This window comes from Haematobia irritans, chromosome 3 (assembly GCF_050003625.1).
Source record: "Haematobia irritans isolate KBUSLIRL chromosome 3, ASM5000362v1, whole genome shotgun sequence".
In the NCBI taxonomy this organism is placed as follows: Eukaryota; Metazoa; Arthropoda; class Insecta; order Diptera; family Muscidae; genus Haematobia; species Haematobia irritans.
In genome coordinates, this window is record NC_134399.1 from 57,643,293 (window position 1) to 57,661,912 (window position 18,620).

Consider the following 18,620-nt stretch of genomic DNA (forward strand, 5'->3'; position numbering starts at 1 on the left):
CGTATATCGGGAATGTTGTTTTTTATGTTACAGTTTTTTCGACATTTTCAAACTTTTATCACCAAAAACTGATTTTTATTAACAAATTTGTATTTTTGGCTTATATAACAACTTTTTATTCCAAAATCAAAAGGCTTGTTTTCTTATAGTGCTGGAAGTGATGTTAGCTTGTAATTGACGTTTCATAGATTCAAAATAGCTATTTATTGTAATTTGTCCAATCTTGCGAAAATGTTTGTAAGTACGTAAAGACATATGGTAAGTTTTTTGAATCAATGTTAAATGTCCATGCGTTGAAGAAAGTCATCAACGTTTTAGCAAGATTTTATAAATATATCATAGTATTTATGTATACACAGAAAAAAAGTAAACTAAATTATGGGAAAATGATCTATCTCGTACGAAAATTGAACTAAACTGTATATAATTTTATATTTTTATTATATAAATTTTTTGCAATAAATGTTAGTTCATTTTAGCATCAGTTTTACAACAGTTTTTTTTCTGTGTATATAGTTTTGCTGGAAAACTGAGAAAAAAGAACATTCGAACTAACTTTTTCAAACGAAAACCATATGAAAAATAACTTTTCAAAGCATTCCCAATAAACACAAACGTTTGAAAAATACTAAAATGCAATAATTTTTCAAACATTTTTTCAAAGGATTAGGGTAATATTCAAGTTGAGAAATTGTTGAGAAAATCGCGTTCTCAACAAAAAACAGACATTACCCTCAACAGTAAAATTCAACACAATAGCAATAATCTCTCAATTGTAATCCTCAAATTGAAATGCATTGCTACTCAATAATTTCTCAAACAGTTTTCAATGTGAGACAAATTAAAAATTAATATTGCTGCGAATATTTTCTAACCACAATTTGCATGAAAGTCAATCCCAGTTCTTACTGAAAGTCAACACTAAATTTCTAGTGATTTTGTACATTTTATTATTTTTTTTTTCGTTAAAAATATAATAATATTAAAAATAACATTAACAATATATAAAAATAATAATATGTTATAATACCAATCAAAACATAATTATCTTATTAATGGTATTAATAACTAAAACTGTCAATACAACTTTAAATAACTTAAACATTTTTCATGTATAATTTCCCCCATAATGTTGGTGTCACATAACTATTAATTAATTAATTATTAATTAATATGCTGACAATTTCAAATAATTACTATCGAGGAACTTGGTGGCCTGCGTATTAGAATAGATTCCATCAAGAGGAATTCACAAAATATCAAACTGATGACGGAATGTAAATTGATGTAATGCACATTTTCATCCAGAAGTTCTTGATTTAGGAACTGTTGCACTTTGTTTTAATTGGTTGCCCTTTGCAAGTTTTCTGGAATCTTTTCTTTGTTGTTTCCTTCATCATTTTTTCACCGGTCAACATCTTCCAAGAATATAACATCCAATGATTTTAGTTTTCTGCAAAACAATCGAGTTTTGTGATTTCCATTACGTTTTCATTTCACTTTTTATTTTGACTTACCAATTATAATTACCGTTTTGGATTAATTTCAGTTTTATGTCAATAAAAATAACTGACCACGTACTTCGTGGTCAGTACCACAAAATTCCTCAAGAACGTTGGTGTCACAAAATTGTTGTAAAACTCATTAAAATTCGGGAAATTAGCAAGGAACTTGATGACTAGAGAGTTAGAATAAATTTCCAGCAATTTCAATTCACAAAATATCAAATTAAACCGATGATGCGATGTAAATTAAACTATAGGCGTGAGGCGAATTATCACCCAGTAGTTGATATTGAAAAGCATAAATACCAAGTTTAATTCATTGTACTTTGATTTATGGAAACTTTCTCTTTTCGATAAGCCACCATCATTTTTCATTGGTCAACCTCTTAATGTTTCCAAGAATGCAGCATCCAAATATTTTAGTTTTCTGCAATGAGATTTAAATTTAGTGACTTCTCTAAAGTGTTGATTTAATGTTTCATATTGACTTACCAATTATTATAAACTATTTGAAGCAGTTCCAGTTACTTGTCCAACATTTTTTCATCGGTCAGCTTTTTAATGTTTTAAAGAACGTAGAATCCATAATTTTAGTTTTCGGCAAAGAGATATAATTTAGTGACTTCCTTAAAGTTTCATATCATTTTTTTATTTTCACTTACGTATTATTAGAAACTATTTGGAGTAAATTCAGTTTTTTGTCTAAAATGTTTTTTATTTCTTTCAATTGACCACGAACTTCGTTGCACAAACAAGTATTGAAAACCACATGGTTTTTTCGTTGCATTTTAGGGTAGTGTTTTGTCAATGTTTTCTCATATTATCTTCAACCCCTTTTCAAAGATTTCGTCAACATTTTGGTAAATTGGAAGTAAATCGCAAACAATTTGAAGATGTATTGAATATGAGCTGTTTCAAGTCAAGTTGAATTTATGTTGATAATTATAGTTACCCTCAAACTGAAAAGTTGTTGCATTTGAAAAACGCTCATCCTGTGTTTATTGGGTTGTTTATTTTATTTGAATTTAGCACGTATTTGCGGAAATGAAAAATACTACTCTGTTATATCCGGCTATATGTCAAACTGTTATTTTAGAAACCCAGATGCAACTCTGCTCTACAGGTTGTCAAAACAATCACCAAACGTCATCTCTCATAAGGCAACTAAACAAAATACACCGTAGTTTTGTTTACATTTTGATGCAGTTTTCTTTCTCATTTCCCCATATGGCTATGAATTGTTTATTTGCGAGCCAGAGAGCTCCCCCGACATATAGAATAACGATAAAAAAGAGACACATGAGAATAACCAAAGAAGAAATCAAAACAAAGAATAAAAATAAACGACAGATATGCGAGTGTAGAGATATGTACGGGTTAAACTGAAAAAAGTGGAGCAAATAAGCGGTAGTAGAATGCTGCAAAAAAAAAAAAAAAACAAATCCAGAAGTTCAACTGCAGACCTATATAACTGATGACCGCTTGTAGTACAAAAATCACCCCGCAAGATTTGTGTATACATACAAGTGTAGTGGAAACATTATCTGGTCATTGGTTACAATTTGCTGGTTATGGAGGTTACTTGCGTTAGTGGTAAGTTTGTGGCTGATAATGGCCTACCCACTAGACTTTGCCAACCATTTTTGTTATTGTCCAACAAATGTGTTCTGGAGGGGATGTGTCACTCAGACGTTCGATCTAGTTGACACCATCCCCGCTTCCATTAAAGCTCAACGGGCGTTTTTTTTGTTGTCTATATGTACATTACAAGATAGACGACGACAGTAATGTCAAAATATTTTTTTGTATAGATGATGATGAATGCCACGATGCCTTGTTTGACTATGACTGCTGCACTGACTACTCTCCATCCGACCCCACTGTCATCAGAGTCATAAATGGCTGTTGCTTGTTGTTGTCGTCGATGTGCAATTTGAAATAAATATCAAGAAATTCTTCTATAGTATGTCCGTCCGTCTGTCCATCTATTTCTTTTTATTGTGTACGTTTCACCTAAATTCAACTGCACAATGGTATTTTCATCGTTTCATTGTTGTTGTTGCTGCTGCTTGTCGTCTCATTCGATGGTGTTTCCTTGGTATAACACGAGAGTGTATTTATGAGTTTCCTTGAAAGTGCTTTTTTCATATTCTTGTGTGTGCTTTATACTGAGACGATTTCTTCACAATGATAAAATATTAAAATATTCTTTTGCTTTCCGAACTTTTCGGCATTTCTCTTTGGTGCTCTCGCCCCAATGTTGATCTGTTGCTTTTGGCATATTTTTAGTAACCCACTTTACCCCCTCCACACTCAACATACAATAGAGATTCACTCATGTATCGACATCGTTTAGCCGGCACTCTTGAGAAAGGACGGTAATATAGACAGGCTAGTTGTCTTTGTCTGATACAGTGGGTACTCGAAATGGTTCCGATTACAATAACAGTTTTGCTCCATACAGTTGGGGTGACTTAATGGTTCCCTTATTTATTTTTTTCGTTTGTTTGATGAAGATATACTTCGAGGGGAAGATGCGAAGTACCTTGTATGGCGAATAATAGCTTCGCCGGGGAGGAGTTTGTGTGACGAGGATTTACTTAGCAGGCGAGGATTAACAAGGGTTATGCTAGATGTGGATCCTCTTCTCTACATACATTGTTTTATTTGCAGCTGAGATAAATTGACGATCGCCGATCGACAATCTAGAGTTGGGAATTACTCGTACATTCATAGAAAAAATCATGCACGGCGTGCTCATTTCAAAACGATTCGTTCATGAAAGTGAATCAACACACATGTGGTGTCAAACTGAGAACAGGCGGTGTCAATCTGACAACGATAAAATGACACCATGCGTTGTCAAAACAACAACCAGCGTTCATGATCTGAAAACGTTATGGTTACGATTTTATAAACAAAATTAAAAAAGATTTCCGCTAGCGTGACTCGAACCTGCACCCAGAAAAAAGTGCCTTCGAAACTAAAGGAAAAAATTTTCATCAATATAGTTTATCCATTTTATTTCCATTAAGGTAAATTTTTGTGAAAAATAATAAAATTTACTCGTTTCAGTAAAAAAATCCTAAACTGTAAGCAGTTAGGAATAGTTCATTAACAAGAATAAGGCATGGAATTTTACTCATCCTATTTTCTTCGCTGGGTATAAGAATTTACTACTGAAAAAGAAAATTTTATTCACCGATAACAAAGCATTCGTAAAAATAAATAAAAACCGAACTAAAACCAAGTTTCCTCAAAATTGGTAAAATTTCTTATAAAATGATAATTGCGACTTCCTTTATAATAGAAAGTTTTTTCATACATACGAACAACACTTGGCATAGAAAAATATTTTAGTTCATTCGTACTAAGAAGTATGCAATCCTTTGAAAACTTAAGGAAACACACTTGTTAGAATATAGGAAATTTTCCTAAATTTCTATTGTTTACCTGTAATCGATACCTGTCATCGTAATCGATGTGTTTGCGCGTGGGTGTAATCGATATATTTGCGCGTCGGTTGTTTTTTAGTTGGAATCGCGTTGTTTTGGTATACGGAGAGATTGTTAAAAAAATAATATGGTAAAATAATATAATAAATAACAAATAAAATATATAAAATATTTGTTATTTTAAATTAGTGAGAAAAATTTTCGTTTTTTTAAATAAATCTATCAATGTTCGTGATAGTGTATAAAGAAAGAAAACACCAGCAGAATAACAACCCTTTCATTTGTCTTCATTTTGGAATCTTCAATTATCAGGTAATATTCAGTGACGCTAACCTTTTGCAACAAAAATGTTTTATGATTTTTTTTTATATTTGTAGGTATTGAAATTGTAAAAGGAGGACAAAATCGTTAGGCAGCAACTTATTAAAAGTGAAAAGTACAAGAAGAAGAAAAAGTGCGTTTTACAGTTGATAATATCACACGGAAATTGGAAATAGTGGAATAATAAACTAATATTTCAAAGAGATTCGATGCTGTTGATTCTTAATAAATATATTCAATATATTAATAAAACATGTCTTTTATTGAAGATAAAATTGCTTATAGAAATAAATAAAATTGTATTTAAAAACGAAGGTAAGCAGTTCTAATTATGAAGTAAAAGTTTTACCACAAATGTGTAAGATTTGTCGAAATGAATGAAAAAATTTCAATAAAATCATTCCATATATGAATTCAAATCAGTTAAATTTTTTCATTCTGTAGTATAGTGGTATATAAATATAGGGAAATGTTAACTAATATATGGAATGCATTATTCCTAATTTCTACGAAAATCACATCGTTCAAACAAATAAAAATGTCTTTGGCGCTATACGAAGTTCAACTTTCTTCACAATGAGTTCATTTTAACTTAAAGAAGGGGTCACTTTTTTCTGGGTGTAACAAGGAGATCTGGCAATCATTTCACAAGCTATATCAGAGAGAATAAAAAGACAAGAGGACGAAACTGTGAAGCGAAATTGCGTCAGTACACTGAAAAAAAGCATACTCGGTTCCAAAGATTTTGTCTTTACTTTAAAAAATTTGGTATTGATTCCGAGCCAAAGAAGCAGAGAATATAAGTAAGGATACTTTTAAGACACAATTCTCTTTTAAATTTAGGTTTTGTGTACTTGCTTCTAGGAAGAAAATTTTAATTTTTCGCTTTCCCTGCTTTTTTTCTTCATATGCTATCAAAGTCCTTTAAAAACGAGTTAACGGCAACTTTATTTTCCAAATTAGGACTCGACTTCCAGTAGAAATTATGCTATGTTTGAAGTAAAAAACTTCTTTAAAATAAAGTTTTGAAAAACATGTCCTATATTTGAACAATTTTTTGCTTTGTAGTCAAGATGCAAAAAGACAACAAATTTAAAGACAATTTCATTAAATTTAAAGAATTTTTCTGAATTATTAAAGTCAAGTTGACCTTAGCCTATAATTTTTTTCTTTCATGTTAAGATACCCATTTTTAAGTCAAATCACTTAATTATAAGGACAATACGACTTCATTGAAAAGTTTATCGACTTTTGGACAAGGAAAATAACTTTATTTTAGAGAAATGCGTCTTCTATGCTAAGCTAAATTTGTATTCGTATTTTAAAGACATGAAATCTTTGACCTCACGACAATATTTTGTTCAGTGTAGGTGGCAGTCATGAGTCTCTAATGTCTCTAATATCATGCAGTTTTTGTCGGCGCTTCTCTCGAATATCATTCTCTCTGGCTATATAAACCCGATGGTAGCTTTTTTCTAGCAGAAATGCCCATTAGGTTTCTGGGAATAATTTTTATGAGGGCACAGTATAACGCTTAAGAAAACTAAATCGGAAGAGCTGAAACTAGTTCCCACAGTTCCTTAAAGTGATTAATTTCAATGAACTAGGTCCATGCGGAACTACCTCCCTTATGTCCGACCTGTTTTATGTACAGTGAATAAAGTAAACTTCTCCAATTTACTTGAAATTTAATATGGAACGTGGAAGAATGTGAATAAATTAATATAGCGTACACGATTTTTCGATATCAGGCCGGGGAAGAGGAACTCCTCCTTGGAATGGTGAAAAAGTCTAAACTTATTCAATTTACTTGCAATTTATATCAAACGTAGGGCAGGTTGTGAAATGAATATTGGGTTTGAGATTTTTCGATATCTGGTCGGAGAGGTTTTTGAAAATAGTGGGGCCTTCTAGCCCTCTAAATGTAAAAAAACTTACATTTAGAGGGTGCATAAGTTTCCTATATACACTCAAAAAAAAGTTTAGACCTTCCCTTAAGGATTTTGGTATTGATTCCGAGCCAAAGATGCGGCGTCTTTAAAATAAAGACAATTTAAATCTAGGATCAATAAAATTAAAAATAAATCATTAATCTTTTTCGCGGTATACTAATAAAGCTATTCACGTACAAACAAATGCCAGTTTAAAAATCCAAATTATAACGTTTACTTCATAGTAAAAAATGTTTTCTTAATTCAAACAAAAAAAGCTATAAACCAACGATGCAAAACCTTCAAAAAGAAGTCATAGCATATATTTGAAGCGTTTTTATCTTAAATCTTAAGATTCAATATTTCTGTTAATTTAAGGACGATTTCTTTAAATCAAAAATGTTTCTTTGCTTTAAGTTTAATGAAAAAAATTTGAAGCAAATATTATAAACTTTATTTTAATTAAAATTGCATTATTTTAAAGAAATTTGTCCTTAATAATTTGTAAATTACGCATCTTAAAATTAGGTTGCCTAATCTTTAATGTAACGTAAATAATAAATTAGAAGGAAAGTTGACCGATTTGTGTATAATACAAAGTACACATGTGTAGGAACAATTGGAGACTTTCCTCGCTCTACTCTTTAAAACAGATAATTTGACAAGCGGTTCGGTTAGAGTCACGAACAGTAGATAGATGGTGAATGTCAATTTTTTATAAAACAAATATTATTTGTATTGAATCAGCTGTTTACACTGAAAAAAAGCCCGATTTTGTCTTTACTTTAAAAAATTTGGTATTGATTGCGAGCCAAAGAAGCGGAGAATACAAGTAAGGATACTTTTAAGACACAATTCTCTTTTAAATTTGGGATTTGTGTACTTGCTTCTAGGAAGCAAATATTAATTTTTCGCTTTTTCAAGCTTTTTTTTTTATATGCTATCAAAGTCCTTTCAAAACGAGTTAACGACAACTTTATTTTCTAAATTAAGATTCGGCTTCCAGTAGAAATTATACTATGTTTCAAGTAAAAAACTTCTTAAAATAAAGTTTTGAAAAACATGTCCTATATTTCAAGGATTTTTTGCTTTATAGTCAAAATGCAAAAATACAACAAATTTAAAGACAATTTCATGAAATGTAAAGAATTTTTCTAAATAATTAAAGTCAAATTGACCTTAGCCCAAACAGTTTCTCTTTCGTGTTATGATATCCATTTTTAAGTCAAATCACTTAATTATAAGAACAATACTTAATTATAAGGACATTCTAAAGACATGAAATCTTTGACCTCACGACAATATTTTTTTCAGTATGGCTTTTAATGATTTTGGCAAATATCAAAACTAACTTAAATTAGTAACCAGTTGTAGGAAAACTAACACATGTATAGCGTATGCAGAATGGTCCTCAAATTTATACGGGTTTGACTGTAGGCAAGTATTACGTGCGAAAGAGATGAATGTAGGCAATCATATTTCTTAAACGCGCATCTCATCTTAGCTTCCTGAAAAAGTTGTTGTGCACATCCGCTGGGGTGGTCATTGTTCGATTCGTCATTCGGTATGTAACACATTCCAAATTGCCATCATGGTAGAGAGTAGAATTATCAAAATTATATTATACGAAATGTTAAATTCCATTAGCAGTTAATTCTACTTACTCTTAAAAAATTACAACAAAATTATTACTAAATAATAATTGTTAAAAATGAATTGAGGTTTGCGACCAAAATAAAATAAATTTTTAATTGAAAAAAAATGGAAAATTAATTGCAAATGCCGAATTAATTTTTTAATCAAGCACAATTTGATAGATCACCGAAAGCTATGTGTCATTTTTTGTGTGAGCTTAAACTAGTTTCATGAATTGAATTTCAAAAATGTAGATTAGATTTAAGTATTTTTTAATTAATTAATTAAAAAATTTTAATGAAAATATTTACTAATTCCTACATTATACAATTTACTCATTTAACATGAGACAATCTTTTGAGCAAATATTAGAAAACTTCATATATGGAGTAATACCTATTTTGAAGATTTAGCATCTTTAGTTAAAAGTTTTCCTTTTTGATTGAGAAAATAGTGTTGTTTTGAAATATTTTTTATATGTGATTTTCTTACTGACTTTTATTTGTACATTGTTAATAAATCGAAAAAGGGAATGAAAATTGAAAAAAATTAGATCTGTAATTTTAATTTATATTATATTATAGATTTAAAGCTACATAACATAGCTCCCTAAAATTTCCATAATCCTTAAGGGAAGGTCGAAGTCTTTGGATTCAAATAAACTTGTTTTTGAGTGTGAACAAATAAATATAAAATTATAACAGACACTTCCAATTAAAAAAATAGATACATTTTTTTTTTAATTTCCAAAAAAAAAAAACTATTTGAAGCTTTCGTTAATTCAAACATTCAACTTAAATTAAATTGAAGAGTATCCTATACTTAATAAAAAATAAAATTCTATGTCTATAAATTTACGTTGAATAATCTTTCATATTAGGCCAATATTGGTTTCCATGTAGAAGTTGCAGGGATCATACGATTTATTTAAACTGGGATTATATGGTTCTCTTCATTCCATAGGAATATATGCTGAAGATAATCGACATCGACATATTTTCTCGATTTGCCTTTGTAGAGAAAGAGTTTCCTATTTCATTTTATTCCTATATTTCCAATTTTGTCCTTTCCGTTTTCTCAAATTATAATCCGAGGTTAGTTTTTCAAAATTGTGTAGTTTGAAGACGGATTATATTTTGGCACGTCTTATGTACCCTGATCTTCCAGTTGATGTGAGACTTTTGGGATCTCTATCTTTCACGAGAAAATTAAGATTTATGGAGTAATTTAAGAATGTGAAGTCACGATTTTAGTTATATAATTGAAAATAAAATACAAGTTACAACAATTCGATTTATGGACTCTCCTAATTGAAGACTTGTTTCTGATTTATTGGAGAAAATCCGTAATTTAAGGACAAGAAATCTTTGTGCGTACTGGAAATTGCACCCAGAAAAAAGTGACCCCTTCTTTAAGTTAAAATGAACTTACTGTGAAGAAAGTTGAACTTCGTATAGCGCCAAAGACATTTTTATTTGTTTGAACGATGTGATTTTCGTAGAAATTAGGAATAATGCATTCCATATATTAGTTAACATTTTCCTATATTTATATACCACTATACTACAGAATGAAAAAATTTAACTAATTTGAATTCATATATGGAATGATTTTATTGAAATTTTTTCATTCATTTCGACAAATCTGACACATTTGTGGTAAAACTTTTACTTCATAATTAGAACTGCTTACCTTCGTTTTTAAATACAATTTTATTTATTTATATAAGCAATTTTATCTTCAATAAAAGACATGTTTTATTAATATATTGAATATATTTATTAAGAATCAACAGCATCGACTGGCCTTTATTAGTTTTTATTAGTTTATTATTCCACTATTTCCAATTTCCATGTAATGTCATCAACTGCAAAACGCATTTTTTCTTCTTCTTGTACTTTTCACTTTTAATAAGTTGCTGCGTAACGATTTTGTCCTCCTTTTACAATTTCAATACCTACAAATATAAAAAATCATAAACCATTTTTGTTACAAAAGGTTAGCGTCACTGAATATTACCTGATAATTGAAGATTCCAAAATGAAGACAAATGAAAGGGTTGTTATTCTGCTGGTGTTTTCCACCATCACGAACATTGATAGATTTATTTAAAAAAAACGAACATTTTTCTCACTAATTTAAAATAATAAATCTTTTATATATTTTATTTGTTACTTATTATATTATTTTACCTATAATTTTTTAACAATCTCTCCGTATACCACAACAACGCGATTCCAACTAAAAAACATCCCACGCGCAACTATATCGATTACACCCACGCGCAAACACATCGATTACGATGACGGTATCGATTACAGGTAGACAATAGAAATATAGGAAAATTTCCTATATTCTAACAAGTGTGTTTCCTTAAGTTTTGAAAGGATTGCATACTTCTTAGTACGAATGAACTAAAATATTTTTCTATGCCAAGTGTTGTTCGTATGTATGAAAAACTTTCTATTATAAAGGAAGTCGCAATTATCATTTTATAAGAAATTTTACTAATTTTGAGGAAACTTGGTTTTAGTTCGGATTTTGTTTATTTCTACGAATGCTTTGTTATCGGTGAATAAAATTTTCTTGTTCAGTAGTAAATTCTTATACCCAGCGAAGAAAACAGTATTAGTAAAATTCCATGCCTTATTCTAGTTAATGAACTATTCCTAACTGCTTACAGTTTAGGATTTTTTTACTGAAACGAGTAAATTTTATTATTTCTCACAAAAATTTACCTTAATGGAAATAAAATGGATAAACTATATTGATGAAGAATTTTTCCTTTAGTTTCGAAGGCACTTTTTTCTGGGTGTGGTTTATATGGCGATATAAATGGGGATAGGTACACGCAAAGAAAAAAAACGTTTGGAAAACGTGTACCGAAAACGTTTTTCTTTTGTTGCAGTTTTTTGAATTGCTTCGAAAAATATACAATTTTATCACCAAAAAAATTCGTTTGTTACAAAATTTTTATTTTTTCAATAGAAAAAGTTATTTTTGAACCAAAAACACAGTCCATTTCGTTTATCTCAAACACTGTTCTTTTCTGACTTTAGGTCTTTAATAAGACACATTTTAAAGTTCATACTAAAAATTTAATGTAGTAGAATGTAGTGTTGAACATTTTTCCGGAATCTTCCGACCATCTGGAATATATGTAAAAAAAAAAAACTTTGGCCGAAGCAGGGATCGAACCCATGACCCTTGGCATGCAAGTCGGATGTAGCAACCACTGATCCACGGTGCCTAACTAAATGTATTTTTCTGTTAAATAAACTTTGTTTAATCGGCTCGTGGGCGCCGCAAGCTATTCTATATAAATATAACTTATATGGGTAATTGTCTATTGATGACAATAACGGCTACATAGCCCAGTGGATAGTGTGTTGGCTTACAAATTGCATGGTCCGCGGTTCGATTCTCCGTCCAGGCGAAAGGTAAAAAAAAAATTAAAAAATTTATAAAATCTTATAATTTCTTCTACATTGTTTGTATTACAGAAAAAGGTGCTAAGAACTAAAAAACTTCGTGAAAGTGAGAAAGATTTGAGGGAAAATGCAATTAGCCAGAAAAAAAATTATTTTGAGTTTATGAAATTGTTTTTACATCCTGGAAAAGAATAAACGTTTACCACAAAAAGTATATACTTTTCTTTCAAATACACTTCGTTTCAACGAAAAGCAAATGAGAAACGAACTTTGTTTGTCTAAAATTTCGTTTGGGAGGAAAGATTTTTTTTGCGTGTACCATTTGTTGTATGTTTACTGGATTGATATAAACGTCGTTTATGGCGATTTCGATTGGGAAAAATAGGTGCAACACTCTAGGAATTGATTGCAAAATATAAAGGACAATGTCATAGATTTTGCATCGTGAATCCCTCACAATATTATGAATATGCAATAACTTTGGAATGACACTATCATTTGGGCGAAAATACATACAATGAGGGAAAAAATAGTGTAACATCAATGCAACATATTTTTTGCGAAACGAAAACGCCCTTAGATTTATATGAAACATTGCTACGCCGAAAAAAAGTGAACTGTTTTATAGGAAGAATGAACTACCACGCACGAAAATTGAACTAAATTTTGCTCCACATTTTGAGATTTCCACAAAGCGTTGTTAAGACCGGGAAATTTTAATGCCCTGTTGAACTTTTTAACTGCAATTCACGAAATTACATAATCTCTTAGAAGAAAAAAATTACTTAAAAGTAAAGAAGAAAATCATTGGCGCCAAATCATGACCATTTTAACCATACTATTTTTACTATTTACTATTACTATTTTTGGGAATTGTACGAAAATTTTCATTTGTTTTAGTTCATATTGAACATATGTGTACGGTCATTGAACTTTATACTCACGTTTAGTTCATAAAATTTTTGAGACATACGTAAAAAAAGTAAGATTTCATTGAGCTGTGGAAAAATTCGATAAAAATAATAAAATTTAACTACAAGCATTTTTTTCCAATAAAAATAAGTTAAATTTAGCGTTAGTTTAACTACGGAAATTTTTTTCTGTGTAGGGTCACAGTTATCAATATCAATATATCGATGAATAACAAAAGAAAGTGCAACTTTGCCGGAGGTGATAAAATAAAATTGTATTCGACCCCCTCCCAATAGGTTAGGTTAGGTGACAGCCCGAAGTATCAGGCTCACTTAGACTATTCAGTCTATTGTGATACCACATTGGTGAACTTCTCTCTTATAACTGAGTGCTGCCCAATTCGATGTTAAGCTCAATGACAAGGGACCTCCTTTTTATAGCCGAGTCCAAACGGAGTTCCACATTGCAGTAAAACCACTTAGAGAAGCTTTGAAACCCTCAGAAATGTCACCAGCATTGCCATTGCACCACGGTGGCTCCCCCTCCCAATGCATTGTCTTATTAGTCAACTATGCAGACAATAAAAACGATGAATATGAAGGGTACCAAACGGTTCGTTCACAGCCGATGGTTCACTTATCGATGGATATGGGTAACAACACTTGCGCATTGGGGCCTTGCGATTGTTGTTTGTTGGTAGCATCGAAATGTGATTGGATTTGTTGCTGTATTGGTATTGCCGATGTTACTCATTCGCTCATTCGCTCATTCGCTCATTCGAATACTCATTAATTCGCTCTCTTGCTATTTGCTGCTAAATGCTGGCCAAAATCAGCTGATTGCAATGAGTGAGTAAATGAGTTGTGGCGAGTGAGTTTTGCGTCTTGGCATATCTCTTCGGTGGTCTACGACAACCGCAATGAGCAGCAGCAGCCACACAATTCTGTTGTGTTGAAAAAGATTCTAAAAATAGGAGAAGTAATAGTGAAAAAGAAGAGTGAAATAAACTACGAAACGACGACAACACTTTTTGCCCGAGAGTTATCGTCGAAATTCACACAAAGAGCAGCGCAAAAGTGCTCCGCGAAAAGAACCGAAAAAAAAACAATAAATAAATACAAAAATAATAAAACAAAAACCGTTTGTGAAAAGATATGAAACTACGGCAAACTCTGCCCAACGAAGAAGAAGAAGTTTCCAAATTTGTTTAACAAAATAAAAGTGTATGGTGTCTGGCTGCCCTCCGCCTGTTTTAATCGCCCAAAAAGGAAGAAACAAAAAAAAAAAGTACGCAAAAAAATATATACAATTTTTTTATCGAATTATTGCCATTCTCCACCATCAGCCAAACAACGACAATGATGGCAAAAACACCAGGTCTCTACTCCACTAAACCAACTAAGCTACGGCGCGCTCATTCTCTCTCCGTTTGAGGAGTGGTGTTGTGCTAGCTGCATGGCTTGAGCTACTGCTTGTGGTGGGTTGGTTGGTTGGGTTGGCTGGTGTTTCGGCTATATTCCTGCCCGTCTTTCTCCCCTATGATGGCTGGATGTTGGTGGTGGGGTTTTGGCCTGGTCTTGTCGTCGGTCTACTCTTATTGAATTTCAAATATTTGACCTCACATTTGGATTTGTGTAGTGTGCCCCGAAATAAGCAAAAATTCTCGTACATCGTTTCGTAAAAAAAAAATAAATAAATAACGAACAAAAAAAACAAATTTTTAAATAATAAGAAATTCTTGGCACATAGCCATTCACAGCGGCTGCACAGTGTTTCGAAAAATACAACTTTTGGGTACAAAAATATAAATAAAAAAAATTGTTCGTAAATAGCAACAACCAAATGTGACCAACCAACCACTATTATTTATGTATGATTTGTTCTATATGTATATAATTTTAAATTAATTTTTCTGTTCTGCGAATTTGACCCAAAAACCTCGTGGAGTATAGAAAAGAAGTCTTTTTTTTTGTTCCATCAATCCTTGATGTATACACAGTGTGTTTGTGAGTGTTTGACACAGCGATGGGAAGGCCCAGTGTACTAGAGCCGGATAAATGTGTTACAGGCTATGAAAAATCAACGAAAGGCTACGAACAATTGATTGAGTATACCAAGTTGAAAAGATAAGCGAAACACAAGTAACGATTTTCTTGTTCTCGATAATAGCCAAAAAAATACCTAAAATACCAAACCTACCCAATCATAATTACTCATAAAAATCCTTGTGAACTTGTGTGAAATAATATTGTAAGAAATTTTAACAAATTTAGTAACCCATAACCATGTGGCATAATTAAAATAATACTCGCTCGATCTAGTTTTGGGTAGTCTGGGCGCCTGGCTACAATGGTGTCCCCTTTCTGTCTTTCACTCCTCTGGTATAGACCAAAGATTTGTTCTCCCCTCCATCATAATCATCATCGTCAGCATCATAATGCAAAGCTAAATGTCCAACAGTTTGACCGAACGGCCACTTGCCCCCTTTTTTCTTTTGCTGGCCTGCTATCGACGCACCCCCTCCTTCCGTTTTGTCCACAATCTGAATAAAATGTGAGAATTTCTATTTTTAAAGATTTGGTGGTGGTGTCCAGGTTTCATCGTTGTTGTTGTTTTTTTTTCATTTTTGGTTTCAGAAATATTCAAATCTTTGTATACTCGCGCGCGTACACTCGTCTGTAAGTTTGTTTGTTCATTCCTTTTTGAAAAATCACACAGAGAACAAATAATGAAAAACGTTTTGAACATTTACTACTCTATTCTCAACCGCCTGATCTTCCGCCCACTATGAAAATGTCTGCTTAGAGGTGTGTTAGTGACTCCATTTTCATGAGGCAATTGTCATTCACGCGTGAATTATGAGTGATGGGGGGGAATTGAAAATCGGAATATGTGGCTTACACATTACGCTCATAATATTCCTTATATTTGTGAAATATCTCATGCTCTCATAAGGACATATTTTCTCAAAGATATCAATTTTAACTCTGAACTAAACTGGGTGACGCTGACGCAAACTGTATGATATTTGAGAGAAGCGCTGACAACAACTACATGATATTAGAGAAATTTTCCTCATGACTGCCATCTACTGACGCAGTTTCGCTTCACAGTTTCGTTCTCTTGTATTTTCACTCTCGGGATATATTCTCTTCAGAGTTGCCATATTTCATCAATGAAATCCACATTAACTGTTATAGAGATTTTTACATTTTACTTTTTAAGGCCGGTATGCACCTCTAGCGAAATTTTCGGGAGCAAAAATTTATTTAAGTCTACAATAAAAAAAAAAAAACAGGGCTGTGTACACAAATTTTAAACCAGCTAATAATAAAAATTGTTAATATATGTTCCAAATATTCCTCAAATAAATTGTTTATTATTTACAGACCTTTTAAAACTTTTACGCACACAATGATTGTAATAAATTAAATATTTGCTGCCAAAATATGCTTTTGACAACCCTGTTATTTTCATTAGAGGTGCGTACCAGCTTACGAAATTGAACGCTACCGAAAATTTCGTTAGCATAAATAGCAATGCATTTCTTATGGGAATGAAATTTTTCGCTAGAGGTGCATACCGGCCTTTAAATAAAAATGCGGCAGAAATTGGTACCCAATTACCAAACCCGACTTTTGTCGTGTTTTGTATTTTCTGCAATAAAAAAATACAAACTTCCCGTTTAGAGAACGTTTTTGCACAAAATTGCAACCTTTTAGCAATTTTGAAAATAATAAGTTCAAGGGCAAAACTCTATCTTTCATTTTAGTTTAAAAAATAGTTATTTTTTAAATGAATTTTCCAGGATTGACCATCCTCTTTTGGTATCTTTTGTTTATTTCTCTAGAAGTATCAGTCTGTGGAAATTTTCAGATGTATTGTCGATGATATGCACATGCATAAAGGAAAATTGTCTTGAAGCAAATTCTGGAGTAATTCTGCAAGGGATGTAAGACCCCCTTAAATGATCCACAATCCACGCGGCATTGACATTTTCTTTGTTGGTTATGTAATAGATCTCTGATTTATATTGGACTGAAAGTTGAACTTTAACCTCAGCATTGAATATATGACGTGGGGAGCCACATTGACTTTGTACACATGCAAAAAAAGCAACTTCGAATTTTGGTGATTAAACCCCAGATTTTTTCAATTGGTGTCCTGACCTGAATCGACCGGGTTCTGTGTTCATAAATTTGACAGCGGTCAGAAACATTGGCCTGTCTCTCAATGAGATTACACAGTTGTTCAATATTTTACTAGTATGGCAGCGTTAACAAGACTAAGAACTGTGATACATAATCCGGGTGAAATACACCAAAAAAAAGTGAACCCACCGTGGAAGAAAATGTAGGTTTATTTTAGAAAATTTTAACTAAAATAGTTTTCTAATTGCAACATGTTATAAATAAGTTAATACTTTTTATCAAACTGAAGAAATTTTTTTAAAAATAATAATTTTTTTTCTGTTATTTAAGAAAATTTCATATGTTGAAAGAAAAAATTGGATTTAAAAATTGGTAAAATGTCTTTAGCGCTGTACGAAGTTCAAGACAGGTACAATTTTAGTAAAATTTACTCATTTGAGAGACTTATGAATTTATTATTATTTTTAGTTCATGTCATTAAAGTTAGCAAAAAATTATTCAAATAAGGAACATTTACTCATATTGTGCAAAATTTAACTAAAATCAACTAATCTTCATGAACTAAAATAAAGTTCAGTTGGCATTAGAGCCCCTTTTTTCTGGGTGTAGAGTATGTTATGTTCGTATTGCTCTATTTGTTACTGAGCTAAACTATAGAATAGGACAGCACTCATTGATAAGAGAGAAGTTCACCACCTCTAATATCATAATGGACAGCTGCCACTATGCCAAGCCCACCCTACACTGAAAAAATATGTACGTGATATTAAAGATTGCGAAACCTAAATAAAATTTAGTTTGCAAGAAAATCATGGTTTTAAACGTTGCGGCAAAGAAAAAAACAACCACCACTTGGTTAGGCTCCTTGGCAATTGACAGATATCAGGTTTAAAATAAATGTATAATTAGGCGGATCCAAGTGAACATCTGGAAATGATAACTTTTTAAACAATCTTATAATGAGCGATGAAACTCATTTCCACTTAAATGGCTATGTAAACAAACAAAATTGTAGATTTTCGGGCACTCAAAATCCTAGGGCATTACATCAGCGTGAATTACACCCCGTCAGATGTACTGTTTGGTGCGGTGTTATGGCTGATAAAATTATCGGTCCATATTTTTTCGAAGATGTGGACGGTCACCCAGCAACGGTTAACGGGGCTCTGTATAGGACTATGATAGACAATTTTTTGCGTCCACATGTTGAGAATAATCAAAACATATGGTTCCAGCAAGATGGAGCAAATGCGCATACAGCAAAACAAAAAAAAAAATT

At 31.7% G+C, this 18,620-nt stretch overlaps 1 protein-coding gene and 1 long non-coding RNA gene across 3 annotated transcripts in view; one reads left to right on the forward strand and one right to left on the reverse strand.

The window, feature by feature from the left end:
* Positions 1-1,183: 1,183 nt before the first annotated feature.
* LOC142230033 (uncharacterized) lies at positions 1,184-2,429 on the reverse strand. The gene is made up of 3 exons (XR_012720559.1): positions 1,998-2,429; positions 1,518-1,932; positions 1,184-1,453 (listed from the first exon to the last, which is right to left on the reverse strand). It is a non-coding gene; the product is annotated as an uncharacterized LOC142230033 (long non-coding RNA).
* Positions 2,430-3,080: 651 nt separating this feature from the next.
* The window catches only part of CaMKII (Calcium/calmodulin-dependent protein kinase II), an 80,297-nt gene continuing 64,757 nt past the window's right edge, over positions 3,081-18,620 (forward strand). The window contains exon 1 of one of the 2 annotated variants that reach the window (XM_075302181.1): positions 3,081-3,098. The gene's annotated coding sequence lies outside the window, so the exon portion shown is untranslated. Of the gene's footprint in view, positions 3,099-14,100; positions 14,478-18,620 lie in introns of those variants that run through there. The other variant, XM_075302179.1, reaches the window with a different exon arrangement.